The sequence below is a fragment of the Loxodonta africana genome, chromosome 3 (assembly GCF_030014295.1).
Source record: "Loxodonta africana isolate mLoxAfr1 chromosome 3, mLoxAfr1.hap2, whole genome shotgun sequence".
Lineage (NCBI taxonomy): Eukaryota > Metazoa > Chordata > Mammalia > Proboscidea > Elephantidae > Loxodonta > Loxodonta africana.
In genome coordinates, this window is record NC_087344.1 from 14,493,908 (window position 1) to 14,508,860 (window position 14,953).

Consider the following 14,953-nt stretch of genomic DNA (forward strand, 5'->3'; position numbering starts at 1 on the left):
AGGAAGGAAAAGAATCAATATTGTGTAAAATACATAATGTGGGGAATCTCAAATATACATACATTACTTTCTTGCAATAAAAATATCTAAAGCAAGGGTGGTGAAGTATGTGAATTGATAGTGTTGACTGATGGGTACCCAACCCTTCATTGTTATTCTCTGTACTTTTCATTTTTCTTGAAGTATCCGTAATACAAAAATACCTTCTTAGGTTTAAAAAAAAAAAAAGTCAAAGTTTTTTCATGTTGTAAGTAGAATTCTTCTCAATTTGTTTTTCTCCGCTAGGTTTTCATTGTTTGTGTTGATGCATCTAGACCTAATGTATTTGTTTTCATTGTTATATATTTCTTCAGCTGTCCATGCCAAATGAATATTGATATCATTGATGTTCATTTAGGGTGTTTCCTTCTTCTGCTTCTCTACACGAGCAAGATTCCCAGTAGGCATTTTCCCATATAAATTCTTCCCTGAAGTTTGCGGTTATTATGCCAGGAATGTTCTCTCTTTTTGTCTTCCCTCAACTGCCCTGTTCATCACTTCTGTCCTAGGAGTAACAGATGCCAGGTGCTAATATACATCACACACACAATCATAATAGGACATACCTTTGTGACGGCCCCATATGCTGAGCCCTGTACCAATTGCCTTTTGTCTGCTCATTTCTCATCATTGCAACATCTCCATAAGTTTTTGTTTTTCAATTTTTTATCGTGGTACAAATATACACAACAAAACATACAGGAATTCAGCAATTTCAGTGACACTGAAATTCAGTTCAGTGACACTGTTTACATCCTTTAAGTTGTGCAACCATTCTAGGTATCTTTTTCCAAATTATCCCACCAGCAGGAACATATATTCAATGCCTTCTAATCAAAAACTCTCTTGTCCCAGTCCTTCCACTCCTGGGAACCACTAATAAGCTTTGGTTTATCTATATTTGCTTACTTTATATAAATGACTTTATACAGTGTCTGTCCTTTTGTGACTGACTTATTTCCCCAGCATAATGTTTTCTAGGTTTATCCAAAAGGAACCCTGTTGGCACAGTGATTAAGCAAATGTCTGCTAACTCAAAGATCGGTGGTTTGAATCCAACGGCCACTCTATGGGAGAAAGATGTGTCAATCTGCTTCTATAAAGATTATAGCCTCGGAAACTCTATGGGGCAGTCCTACTTCTTCTTGTAGGGTTGTTATGAGTTGGAATTAGGCTGGACACCAACGAAGTATTCAATCGTGTATATATTATACTTTGTTTATCCATTCATCAGTTGAACATTTCAGTTATTTCCACCTTTGGCTATTGTGAAAAGTCCTGCAAGGAGCATTAGTGTACAGGTATCTGTTTGCATTTCTAACTTCACTTCTTCTGGGACTGTAGTTGGATTGACTTGATAGCAATTGGTCTAGCATTGGGGTTGCTGGGTCATGTGGTTGTCCCATGTTCAAACTTTTGAAGAATGGCCAACCTGTCTTCCACAGCAGCTATACCATTTTGCATTTCTGCAGGAAGAGATGAGGTTTCCAATTTCTCCACATCCTCTCCAATGTTTATTGTTTCCTTTTTTTTTTAAATCATTGTCATTATAATAGGGGTGAAGGGATATCTCATTGTGGTTTTGATTTGCATCTCCCTAATGGATGACTTTGAGCATCCTTTCATGTGGTTGTTTGCCATTGGAATGTCCTCTTTGATGAAATAGGCTTTAAAGAGAATGATATGTCACCTATCATGTCCAGGGAAGAATTTTTTAACACTTCCTATAATTGGGAGAACAGAGAATCTCATCTACTTAGTTGCCTAGCTTTTCTTGGATTCAGTCACTAATGCAGAGGACTTATGTTTCCATGAGGAAGTCTTTTGAGGTTCAGGTTTATAGATAACATTTTCTAATCTTCACTCCAGATCCAAAGTGTGGACCTGGTTGGATGCCATCCCATCGGCTACGTACTAACTTCGTAGGCAGAGGTGGAAATACCCTGAAGACTTTATTCGAAGGAGATACTAGAATTTTTTAAGGGGAATTATGAAATCTGAGTGACTAGGGGTATTAATTGTGTACTATTTGGAGACATTAACAGAGCGACAGCAAGAGAATCATCTCGGCAGTTAGGTAATCTGAGCTCAGACACAATCACTGTTACTCACTCACTTTGCACGTTGTGTCTATGACATAACACCACCTCTCCCAAGTGTACCCCCAGGTTGATGGTGGTGACAGTATGAACTAATTCATCACTGACAAGCTCTTCAGGGGATTCTGAAGGATTCCAAAGTTTGACAACCATTGCTCTGTAAATGGATTTCATTGTTTTAATCCGTTTGACGGCATGGAATAATTCTGAAGGGAAAAGGCCATGCCTTATTCTTTATTTCATCTTCATAACTTGGTACAATGTGTTGAAGTAGAGTGGGTGCTCAAATAAAATTTGAACCTTCAGAAGGATTAGAGGGAGACGAAGAAAGAGGAGTAAGTGGAAAGAAAGATTTGAATATTTCCTTAGGTTCATAATGTAGACAAGAACATTTCTTTCTGAAGTAGTGGTTTTCAAACTTCAGCATACATCAGAATCACGTGGAAGTCTTGTTAAAACATAAACTGCTAGTCTTCATTCCAGAGTTTATCATCAGTAAGTCTGGAGCGGGCCCAAGAACTTACATTTTTACAGGATTTCAGGTAATGATCTTGCTGGGTATCAAGGAACCACACTTTTGATCATCTGTCACTCCATCTTCTCCATCAGATTCACCAACAATATGGAACCCAGAAATCAAAGAGGTGTTTTAAAATTCATTTTTCTGGGACTTACAAAGGATCCAGAATTGCAGCCCCTCCTCTTTAGCCTATTTCTGTCCATATACCTGGTTGCCCTCCTGGGAAACCTCCTCATCATCCTGGCTGTCAGCTCTGCCTCCCACCTCCACACCCCCATGTACTTCTTTGTCTCTAGTCTCTCCTTCACTGATATCTGTTTCAGTACAACCATGATCCCGAACATGCTGGTGAACATCCAAGCACAGAATCATAGCATCATTTACATAGGATACCTCACCCAGGTCTGCTTTGTCCTGGTATTTACCAGTTTAGATAATTTTCTCCTTGCAACAGTAGGCTATGACCTCTATGTGGCCATCTGCCACCCACTGATATACACCACCATCATGAACACCTGCCTCTGTGGCTTGCTCTCCCTACTCTCCTTATTAATCAGCATTGCAAATGTCCTAACTCACAGTCTGATGGTGTTGCATCTGTCCTTCTGCACAGACCTGGAAATCCCTCGTTTCTTCTGTGAACTTGATCAGATTCTCAAGCTCGCCTGTTCTGATACCATTATCAATTACATCCTAGTGTATTTTGTGGCTTCTTTTTTCTTTTTTGTGGTGGTGTTCCTCTCTCTGGAATCATTTTCTCTTACACTCAGATTGTCTCCTCTACTATGAGAATGCCATCAGTCGGTGCAAAGTATAAAGCTTTTTCCACTCGTGGGTCTCACCTCTCAGTTGTTTCCTTATTCTTTGAGACAGGCTTTGGTGTGTACATCAGTTCTGCATTTACACACTCTTCCAGCAAGACAGCAGTAGCCTCAGTGATGTACAGTGTGTTCCCTCAAATGATGAACCCCTTGATCCACAGCCTGAGGAACAGGGACATGACAGGAGCCTTGAGGAAAATCATCAGTAGGATACCATCATTTAAGTTAACTGTGTCTTCTGTTTCGGGCTTGGGATAGGATGGGTCAATGGGGAAGGAATACTGCTGACATGGATTGAATTTTATCTCCTAAAAATATGTGTATGAATTTGGTTAGGCGAACATTCCCAGTATTGCGTGATTGCTCACCATTTTGTCATCTGATGTGATTTTCCTATGTGTTGTAAAATCTATGTCTATGATGCTGATGAGATGGGATTAGAGGCAGTTATGTTTATGAAGCAGGACTCAATTTACAAGATTAGATTTGCCTTGATTAAATCTCTTTTGAAATCTAAAAGAGGGAAGCTGGCAGAGAGGCAGAGGTACCTCATACCACCAGGAAAACAGTGCTGGGAGCAGAGGATGTTCTTTGGATTGGGGGTTCCTGAGCAGGGAAGCTCCTAGACCAAGGGAAGATTGACAAGAAGGACCTTCCTCCAGAACTTGTGGAGAGAGAAAGCCTTACTCTGCAGCCGATGCCCTGAATTTGGACTTCTAGCCTACTATACTGTGAGAAAATAAACTTTTGTTTGTTGAAGGCACCCACTTTTGGTATTTCTGTTATAGCAGCACTAGATAACTAAGGCAACTGGTGATCCAAGATGTCTGACTGTTCAATCAGCATATTCTTCTAAAACAACTGGGTAACATAACGGCTAGGTACATTTCAGTTAATTCATGATAAATGGAGAAAAATATTAAACTTATCAAGACTTTCATTTTACTTGGATCCACAATCAACACCCGTGGAAGCAGCAGTCTGGAAATCAAATGACATATTGCATTGGGCAAATCTGCTGCAAAAAATTCTTTAAAATGTTAAAAAACAAAGATGTCACTTTGAAGATTAAGGTGTACCTCACCGAAGCCAAGGTATTTTCAATTGGCTCATATGCATATGAAAGCTGTGGAATGAATGCAGAAGATGAAAGAAGAATTGATGCCTTTGAATTACGGTGTTGACAGAGTCTTGAACATACCATGGGCTGCCAGAAGAACAAATAAATGTGTCTTGGAAGAAGTACAGCCAGAATGCTCCTTAGAAGCGAGGATGGAGAGACTGTGTCTCATGTACTTCGGACATGTTATTAGGAGGGATCAGACCCTGGAGGACATCGTGCTTGGTAAAATAGAGGGTCAGGGAGAAATAGGTAGCCACTGAAAGAGATGGACTGACAGTGGTTGCATCAATGAGCTTCAACACATAGCAATGATTGTGAAAATTGGACAGGACTGGGCAGTGTTTCATTCTGCTGAATTGACTTGATGACCCCTAACAACAAGAGTAACAATAAAGAGATAATCTTTCCTAGGAATCATCAAGAGAACATCCTATATCATCAGCTTGAATTGGGGCATATGCCCCTTCTAAAAATAATTACTGTCAAGAGAAATTTCATTACCTTGGAAGGACAAAATGAATGCTCTGATTAGAAAAGTGTGAAGTGGGGTTAAGTGCTACAATGATTACAAATGTTTAGAACAATGCCTGCCACATAGAATTAAATGAATTTACCTAATGAATGTGAGTCAGCACAATTGATTTACAAGTGTAGCACTCTCTTTCTCCTTTTGTAATTCCTTCTCTTTCCTATATTTTAAGCACTTACTTCAGCCATTATCCTAGTTTACTAGTTTGAATATGTATTAGCAATTGATACTTGTGGTGTAGGCAATGCTGTATTTGGAAATACTTCATTGGATGTTTATTTGTCCTGCTGTGTTCTCTTTCTTATCCTGAAAGAAAACTTGAAATTTTCATTCTCAAGTACTTGTTTTAGTGGCTTATTTTTAAGTTGGTTGGATTGATCAGTGTTTTCCCTTTTGGATTGTGCATGTCGTATCTTCATTTACGAAGTGATTAACTCTTCCAATCTCATAAAAATGTCCGCCTATATTGTCTTGTAAACATTTAATCATTTTTACTTTTGTGTTTAAAAGGCATTGGAATTATCTTTGAATATGATGTGATGGAGAATCCAATTTCATTTGCTTTCCATATGGATAAAAACTGATCTCAGACTATTTCCTGAATGATACCATCCTTTCTCTGCAATGCCCTATTGTCACAAATAAAATGTCTGATGCTTCTGTCTTTGATAAGTGTTCATATAGATGAAGATTCTGTTAGTTCTATCTTTCAATAGTATACTAGAACCATCCTGTTTTAGTCATTATAGATCCATGATATATCTTGATAGTTGGTAAGGCAAATAGTCCCCATTGTTCTTATTTGCCATCAAGGTAGATGTTGTTTCTCCTTGTTCTTGTACAAAACTTTTGAACCCTGGGATTTTTCTTTCTTGTGCTAACCTGGTCTGCTTTGGGCACTAAGGTTTTGCTGGCCTTATAAAGGGCGATAAAGAATATCCGGCCCCTAACATTTTCTGAAACCTTCCTTTAATCTTTAAATTAACTCCCTTGAGTGCTTTGAAGAATGTGCCTGTAAAACTGTGTATCTCAGTTTGTGTTTTGGCACAAATTATTGAGTACTTCATTTTTTTAATGTTTCCAAGATTACTTGCTTTCTGTTTCTGCTTGAAAGAATTATAGTCAGGTGGATTTAACCAACACCAACACTTCCACTTGTGCATAGAATTCAATCTCTCCTGTCTATGTTAGGACATAACTCTGGTAATGCCCCCATCTCCCTCTTGCATCATCAGGTTTCTCCCTTTGACTTGTTCATTTTCAATAGCATGCAAGATATTTGAATTCCTCAAATCTTACAAAAAAGAAAAAAAAATAACCCTCCCTGAGCCCCTCATTTCGCTCTACCATTAGACGCATTTCTCTGTCCTCTTCATATAGCGAAACTCCTCAAAAAAGATATCTCCACTCACTCTCCCCAATTCTTTTCTCTCTATTTAGTCTTTAGGTCTATGCAATCAGGCCCTTGCCCCAACACTTTACCGAGTGCTTTTGAAGAGCTGCCAATGTTCTCCACCTTAACAAGTCCAACCCAGTCCAGGTCAGTTAATTCTCTGTCCTTCCCTTTTCAACCACATTGTCTCAGTTTATTACATATTGACATACTTCCGTCACTTGGCTTTCAGCACCATATATTGTTTTGACTTTATTCCTACATGACTAGCTACTATTTCTCTTGATGTGTCTTCTCATCTTTCCAGTCTCTAAACATTGGAGGGCCTCCTGTTTCAGTCCTCAGGTCTCTTCTTCTCCAGCTACATTCAATCCTTTGCAACAGCATCCAGACTCATAGATTTAAAATTCATCTGAAGACAAATGAATCCTAAATTTATAGGTAGAAAGGAGCACTTCCCCCAATGCCAGACTTATATATCCAACTTCCCACTTGCTATCCCTCAATTAAAAAAAAAAAAAAAAAAAGATATTCCATCAGTTCCTGGTAGCTTGTTTTTCACCAATGCCTTCAGTGCAGCTCGGGCTTCTTCCTTCAATACCATCAGTTCTTGATCGTATGCTACCTCCTAAAATGGTTGAAAGTCTATCAATTACTCAACAATTAGTGACTGTGTATTCTTTCTATCTTCATTTGATGCTTCCTGCATCGTTTAATATTTTTCCCATAGAAACCAGCAATATTGCGATTGGAGGCTTGAATTTTTTCTCCAGTTCTTTCAGCCTGAGAAACACCAAGTGTATTCTTCCCTTTTGGTTTTCTATCTCCAGGTCTTTGCACATGTCATTCATTATAATACTTTACTTTGTCTTCTCAAGCTGCCCTTTGAAGTCTTCTGTTCTGCTCTTCTACTTCACCATTTCATCCTTTTGCTTTAGATACTTAACATTCAAGATCAAGTTTCAGAGTCTCTTTTGACATCCATTTTGGTCTTCTCTTTCTTTCCTGCCTTTTTAATGACTTTTTGCTTTCTTAGCATATGAAGTCCTTGATGTCATTCTACAGCTCATCTGGTCTTTGGTCATTAGTGCTCAATGCATCAAATCTATTCTTGAGGTGGTCTCTAAATTCAGGTGGGGTATACTCAAGTCATACTTTGGCTCTCATGGACTTGTTCTAATTTTCTTCGGTTTCGACTTGAGCTTGCATATGTGTAATTGGTGGTCTGTTCTGCAGTCGGCCCCTGACCTTGTTCTGACTAATGATATAGAGCATTTACATCTTCTCTTCCCACAGGTGTACTCAGTTTGATTCCTGTGTATTCCATCTGGCGAGGTCCACATGTATAGTCACCATTTATGCTGCTGAAAATGTTATTTTCGATGAAGAAGTTGGTCTTGCAAAATTATATCATGCAATCTCTGGCATTGTTTCTATCATCAAGGCCATATTTTCCAACTACTGATTCTTCTTCGTTTTCAACTTTTGCATTCCAAGGGCCAGTAATTATCAATGCATTCTGATTGCATGTTTGATCAATTTCAGACTGCAGAAGTTGGTAAAAATCTTCAATTTCCTCATCTTTGGCCTTAGTGGTTGGTGTGTAAATTTGAATAATAGTAGTAGTAACTGATCTTCCTTGTAAGTATATGGATATTACCCTATCACTGACAGCATTGTCTTTCAGGATAGATCTTGAAATGTTCTTTTTTTTACAATGAATGCAATGCCATTCCTCTTCAAGTCGTCATTCCTGGCATAGTAAACCATATGAATACCCAATTCAAAATGGCCTATACCAGTCCATTTCAGCTCACTAATGCCTAGGATATCTAAGTTTATATGTTCCATTTCATTTTTGATGATTTCCAATTTTCCTAGTTTCATACTTAATACATTCCATGTTCTTATTATAAATGAATGTTTGTAGTTGTTCTCATTTTGAGTTGTGCCACATCAGCAAATGAAGGTCCAGAAGCTTGGCTCCATCCAGATTGTTAAGGTCATCTCTACTTTGAAGAGGCAGCTTTTCCCAAGTTGTATTTTGAGAGCCTTTCAACTTGAGGGGCTCATTTTCTGACACTATATCAAACATTGTTCTGCTGCTATTCAAAAGGTTTTCATTAGGTATTCTTTTCAGAAGGAGACTGCTCAGTCCTTCTTCCTAGCCTGTGTTAATATAGGAGCTCAGCTGAAACCTGTCCACCATGGGTGGCCTGCTGGTATTTGAATACCAGTGGCATAGCTTCCAGTATCACAGCAACAGGCAAGCCCCACAGTACTACAAACTGACAGACATATGGGGGTCTGTCAAATGGATACAGTTTTAGAAGTGCTTGCTTGTCTATGCCAAGGAATTTGGAAGACAGCTACCTGGCCAACTGACTGAAAGAGATCCATATTCATGCCTATTCCAAAGAAAGGTGATCCAAAAAAATGCAAAAATTATAGAAAAATATTGTTAATATCACACTCAAGTAATATTTTGCTAAAGATCCTTCCAAAGTGGTTGCAGCAGTATATCAACATAGAACTGCCAGAAATTCAAGCTAGATTCAGAAGATGACATGGAAGCAGGGATATCATGGCTGATGTCAGATGGATCCTGGCTGAAAGCAGAAAACACCAGAAAGATGTTTACCTGTATTTTATTCACCATGCAAAGGCATTTGACTCTATGAATCATAACAAATTATGGATAAGATTGTGAAGAATGGAAATCCTGGAATGGTTAATTGTTCTCATTTCAGAAAAGTTAATTTTCCTGTACATGGATCAAGAGACAGTCATTCGAACAGAACAAGGGCATAATGTGTGCTTTAAAGTCAGGAAAGTTGTGCATCATGGTTGCATCCTTTCATATTTATTCAATCTGTGTGCTGAGCAAATAATCCAAGTAACGGAACTATATGAAGAAGAACTGGGCATCAAAATTGGAGGAAGACTCATCAACAAAGTTCGATATGCAGTGGGCAACCTTGTTTAAAGTGTTGAAGAGCAAAGATATCACCTTGAAGACTAAGGTGCCCCTGACCCAAGTCGTGGTATTTTCAATTGCATTGTATGCCTGTGAAAACTGGAAAATGAATAAGGAAGACCAAAGAAGAATTGATGCCTTTGAGTTGTGGTGTTGGCAAGGAATATTGACCATACCATGGGCTGCCAAAAGAATGAACAAATCTTTCTTAGAAGAAGTACAACCAGAATGCTCCTTAGGAGCAAGGGAGGGGAGACTGCGTCTTATATACTTTGGACATGTTGTCAGGAGGGATCAGTCCCTGGAGGAGGACATCATGCTTGGCAGAGTACAGGGTCAGTGGAAAAGAAGAAGACCCTCAATGAGTTGGATTGACACAGTGGCTGCAACAACAAGCTAAAGCATAACGACGATTATAAGGATGGCTCAGGACCGGGCAGTGTTTCGTTCTGTTTTGCATAGGGTCGCTGTGAGTTGGAACCAACTCGACAGCACCTAACAACATCTGCAACATTTTCGTGGTCAGGGAGCCCTGCGGGTTCAATGGTTAAGTGCTCAGCTGCTAACAGAAGAGTTGGTATTCACACCAACCAGCTGCTATACAGGAGAAAGATGTGGCGGTCTGCTCCCTTAAAGATCACAGCCTTGGAAACCCTGTGGGGCAATTCTACTCTGTCCTACAGGGTTGCTGTGAGTTGGAATTGACTTGTCAGCAGCAGATTCGCTTGGTTTGCATTGGCTTGGTCTTTCAGGATTTACACTACCCTGGGAATAGAATGATAATAAAAGGGTTTGGTTAATGAGGAGCTTTGGATATTGAGTCCCTAGAGACACAGAGGCTGTAAGTAGCCTACCTGTGACCACTTCACTCAAAAGTCCTTCTCCAGCCAAAAAGCAATGCACCTGAGACTCCATTCAGAGATGGTTCTCATGCCAGGAGCCTGGTGCCTCCCTTGGTACCTCTGCCTTTCCTGAGTACTGACCTTCTGGCTACATCATCCAACATCCAGGGCAGATGTGAAGGATCATTCCTCAGCGATGCCAGCCAGGTAACCTAAATCCCTTAGTTAATGTTTGGAAATGAGGAGAAACGTTTCTCTGTAGCTTCATCCAGGGGAAGGTGTAAAGACAGTACATGCATGAAATGATTAGAACCAAGTCACCTATGGACTCCTACATTTCTCCCATCTTCCTGACATGTTTCCTTGTTTCTTTGTACCCGAATCAGGCAGCTCTTACTCAGCTAGTCTCTTACTGTGTCTCTACAATGGCAAGGATCAAATTCTTTCTGTGCAGAAAACTACCCCTTCTCAAACATTGAGTATTAGAAAATTCCCTGACATTTACTTGTATTCTTGTGCTGGTGGTGGTGAGGAGAGTTGTTGAGCTTCACTTTATCTTCCTATCCCTGGTACTTGAGATACCATCTTTAGGAAAGTTTTGGTATTATCCCTGGTGCCAGGCTCTGAGAGCTCTGGGGGAAGAACCAAAGACCCAGGCAGACTTAGCAAGCTGCCTCGCTAGGTTATTTGTTTCTCTTTATAAAACTAACAAATATTTGCAATTAGAATACTACAGGCAGTATAATGAAACAACCAACCAAATAAAAACACCTGTTACACCTTTCAGAATTCACATTGTTGATGTTCTGCTGTAGCAGCTTGAAGTATTTTTTTTAAGTGACAAAATAATATGTATACAGAAAACATCTCCTTTGCAATCCTCTCTGTTGCCCTCTTTTCCTCCCAGAATCAGCAGCATCTTGGATGTTATGGTATCCCCCAGTCATGGTTTTATATTCTACATGTATATTTCTCTCTCTCTCTGTATATGTACGTACATACACACACACACACACACACACACATATATATATATATAAACCAAACCAAACCCAGTGCATCACTATGAGTCAGAATTGAATCGACGTCACTGGGTTATATATATACACACATAAGGCAGTAGATGGGTAGACAGAGAGTTGGAGAGCAATTAGTAAAATAGCTGTCAATTAGAGAATGAAGAAATATATTGTGGTGTAATAATATAGTGGAATACCCTATTGTAGTTAAAATTTATGAAGCACAATTAAAGGTATCAACGTTCATTAAAAAAACATACCAAGAAAGCCAAATGTAAAATGACATATACAGTACAATTCTGTTTATATAAAGCTTTAAAAAACACAAACTGTGCAATTCTATGGAAGAATTATACTACATGTAGTAAAAAGTGCAGAGGAATAAGGTCAATCAAGTTAATGTAGTGTTTAGCCCTGGAGAAGGAAAAGAATCAATATTGTGCAAAATACATGATGTGGGGAGCCTCAAATATTCCTGCATTATTTTGTGCAATAAAAATATCTAAAGCAAGGGTGGTGACGTGTGGCAATTACCAGTGGACTGGTAGGTGCCCAACCCTTCATTGTTATTCTCCGTATTTTTCATTGTGCTTGAATTATCAATTAAAAAAAAAAACTCACTAGGTGTCTCAGTCATCTAGTGCTGCTATAACAAATATAACAAGTGAATGCCTTAAACAAAGAGAAATTTATTCCTTCACCGTCTAGTAGGATACAAGTCCATATTCAGGGCACTAGCTCCACAGGAAGGCTTTCTCTCTGTCAGCTCTGGAGGAAGGTCCTTGTCATTAATCTTCCCCTGATGGATGAGCATCTCAGACTCAGGGACCCTGGGTCCAAAGGATGCGCTTTGCTCCTGGTGCTGCTTTCTTGGTGATATGAGGTCCCCTTGTCTCTCTGCTTCCTTCTCTCTTTTATATCTCAAAAGAGATTGGCTTAAAACATTATCTAATCTTGTAGATCTCATTGATATAACTGCCACTGATTCATTTAATTAACATCATAGTGATAGAATGTATAACACATAAGGAAATCACATCAAATGACAATATGGTAGACAATCATACAATACTGGGAATCATGGCCTAACCAAGTTGACACATAATTTTTGGGAACACAATTCAATCCATGACACTCGAGTAGATTTTAAAAAATAATAAAAAAAATCTCATGCTGTAGACTTCTTGTCATACAATTTTTTTTTCCTCTGCAAGGATTTCATTATGTGTGTTGATCTAGACCTAATTTATTCTTTTTCATTGCTATATATTTCATCAACCCATCCATACCAAATGAATATTGATATCACTGATGTTCATTTAGGGTGTTTCTTCCTTCTGCTTCTCTACATGAGCAGGATTCCCATATAAATTCTTCCCTGAAGTTAGCATTTATAATGCTAGGAATGTTCTCTCATTTTGTCTTCCCTCAACTGCACTGTTCACCACTTCTGTCCTAGGAGTAAAAGATGCCTGGTACTATTGTTCATGACACACACACACACACACACACACACATACAATCACAACAGGACATGTCACTGTGAGGGCCCCATATGCTGAGCACTGTACCAGAAGTAAAAGATGCCAGGTGCTATTGTTCATGACACACACACTGTCTTCGTCATCTAGTGCTGCTATAACAGAAATACCACAAGTGGATGGCTTTAATGAAGAGAAATTTATTTCTTCACAGTAAAGTAGGCTAAAAGTTCAAATTCAGGGTGTCTGCTCCAGGGGAAGCCTTTCTCACTCTGTCAACCTTCTCATCAATATTCCCCCAGACTAGGAGCTTCTTTGCCCAGGTACCCTGGGTCCAAAGGACACACTCTGCTGCCAGCACTGCTTTCTTGGTGGTGTGAGGTCCTCCTGTCTCTCTGCTTGCTTCTCTCTTTTATATCTCAAGAAATTACCTTAAGACACAAACAATCCAGTCTTTAGGTTGAGTCCTGCCTCACTGACACAAGTGCCACCCACCCACCTTCATTACCATCATAGAGGCAGGATTTACAATATATAGGGAAATCACACAATACTGGAAATTATGGCCCAGCCAAATTGATACACACATTTTGGGGGGAATATGATTTAATCCATGACATACACACACACACACACACAATCACAATAGGACATGTCATTGTGAGGCCCCATATGCTGAACACTGTACCAGGGGTGGTTTTCAAACTTTAGCATACATCAAAATACATGGAAGTCTTGTTGAAACACAAACGGCTGAACTTCATCCCAGAGTTTATCATCAGTAAGTCCAGAGTGAGTTTGAAAAACTTATATTTCTAAAAAGATCCCAGGTGATGCTCTTGCTGGGCATCCAGGAGCCACACATTTGATTATCTGTCATCCCATCTTTTCCATCAGATTCACCAACAATATGGAACCTAGAAACCAAACAGATGTTTCAGAATTTCTTCTTCTGGGACTTACAGAGGATCCAGAACTGCAGCCTGTCTTATTCAGTTTGTTTCTATCTATGTACCTGGCCACCCTCCTGGGAAACCTACTCATTGTCCTGGTTGTCATCTCTGACTCCCACCTCCACAACCCCATGTACTTCTTTCTTTCCAATCTCTCCTTCATTGATATCTGTTTCCCGAACATGCTGGTGAACATCCAAGCACAGAATCAAATCATCACTTATGCAGGCTGCCTGACCCAGGTCTGTTTTGTAACGATATTTACTGGTTTGGAAAATTGTCTCCTTGCAGTAATGGCCTATGACCGCTATGTGGCCATCTGCCACCCACTGAGGTACACCATCATCATGAACCTCCACTGCTGTGGCTTGCTCTCCCTACTCTCCTTACTAACTAGCATTGTGAACGCCCTACTTCACAGTCTGTTGGTGCTGCATTTGTCCTTCTGCATAGACCTGGAAATCCCTCATTTCTTCTGTGAACTTGCTCAGATTCTCAAGCTCACCTGTTCTGATACCCGCATCAATTACATCCTAGTGTATTTTGTGGCTACTGTATGGGGTGGTGTTCCTCTCTCTGGAATCATTTTCTCTTACACTCGGATTTTCTCCTCTGTTTTGAGAATGCCATCAGTGGGTGCAAAATATAAAGCTTTTTCCACCTGCGGGTCTCACCTTTCAGTTGTGTCCTTATTCTATGGAACAATCTTTGGTGTGTACATCAGTTCTGCATTTATACATTCTCCCAGGAAGATAGCAGTAGCTTCAGTGATGTACAGTTTGGTCCCTCAAATGATGAATCCCTTTATTTACAGCCTGAGGAACAGAGACATAAGGGGACCCTTGACGACATTCATCAGTAGAATACTATCGTATTAGTGATTGTGTCACCTGTTTTGGTCTTGAGACTCTAGGATTGGTCAAAGTGGAAGGAATGCTGCTGATCAAGGATGCCTTACTGTTTCATGAGCAAGTTCTTCTAAAATGATTAGATAATATAATGGCTAGGTACATTTCAACTTATTCATGATGAGTGAGAAAATACTGAAGTTGTCAATAATTTCATTTTACTTGGATCCACAATCAATGCCTATGGAAGCAGCAGTCAAGAAATCAAATGGCATACTGCATTGGGGAAATCTGCTATAAAAGACTTCT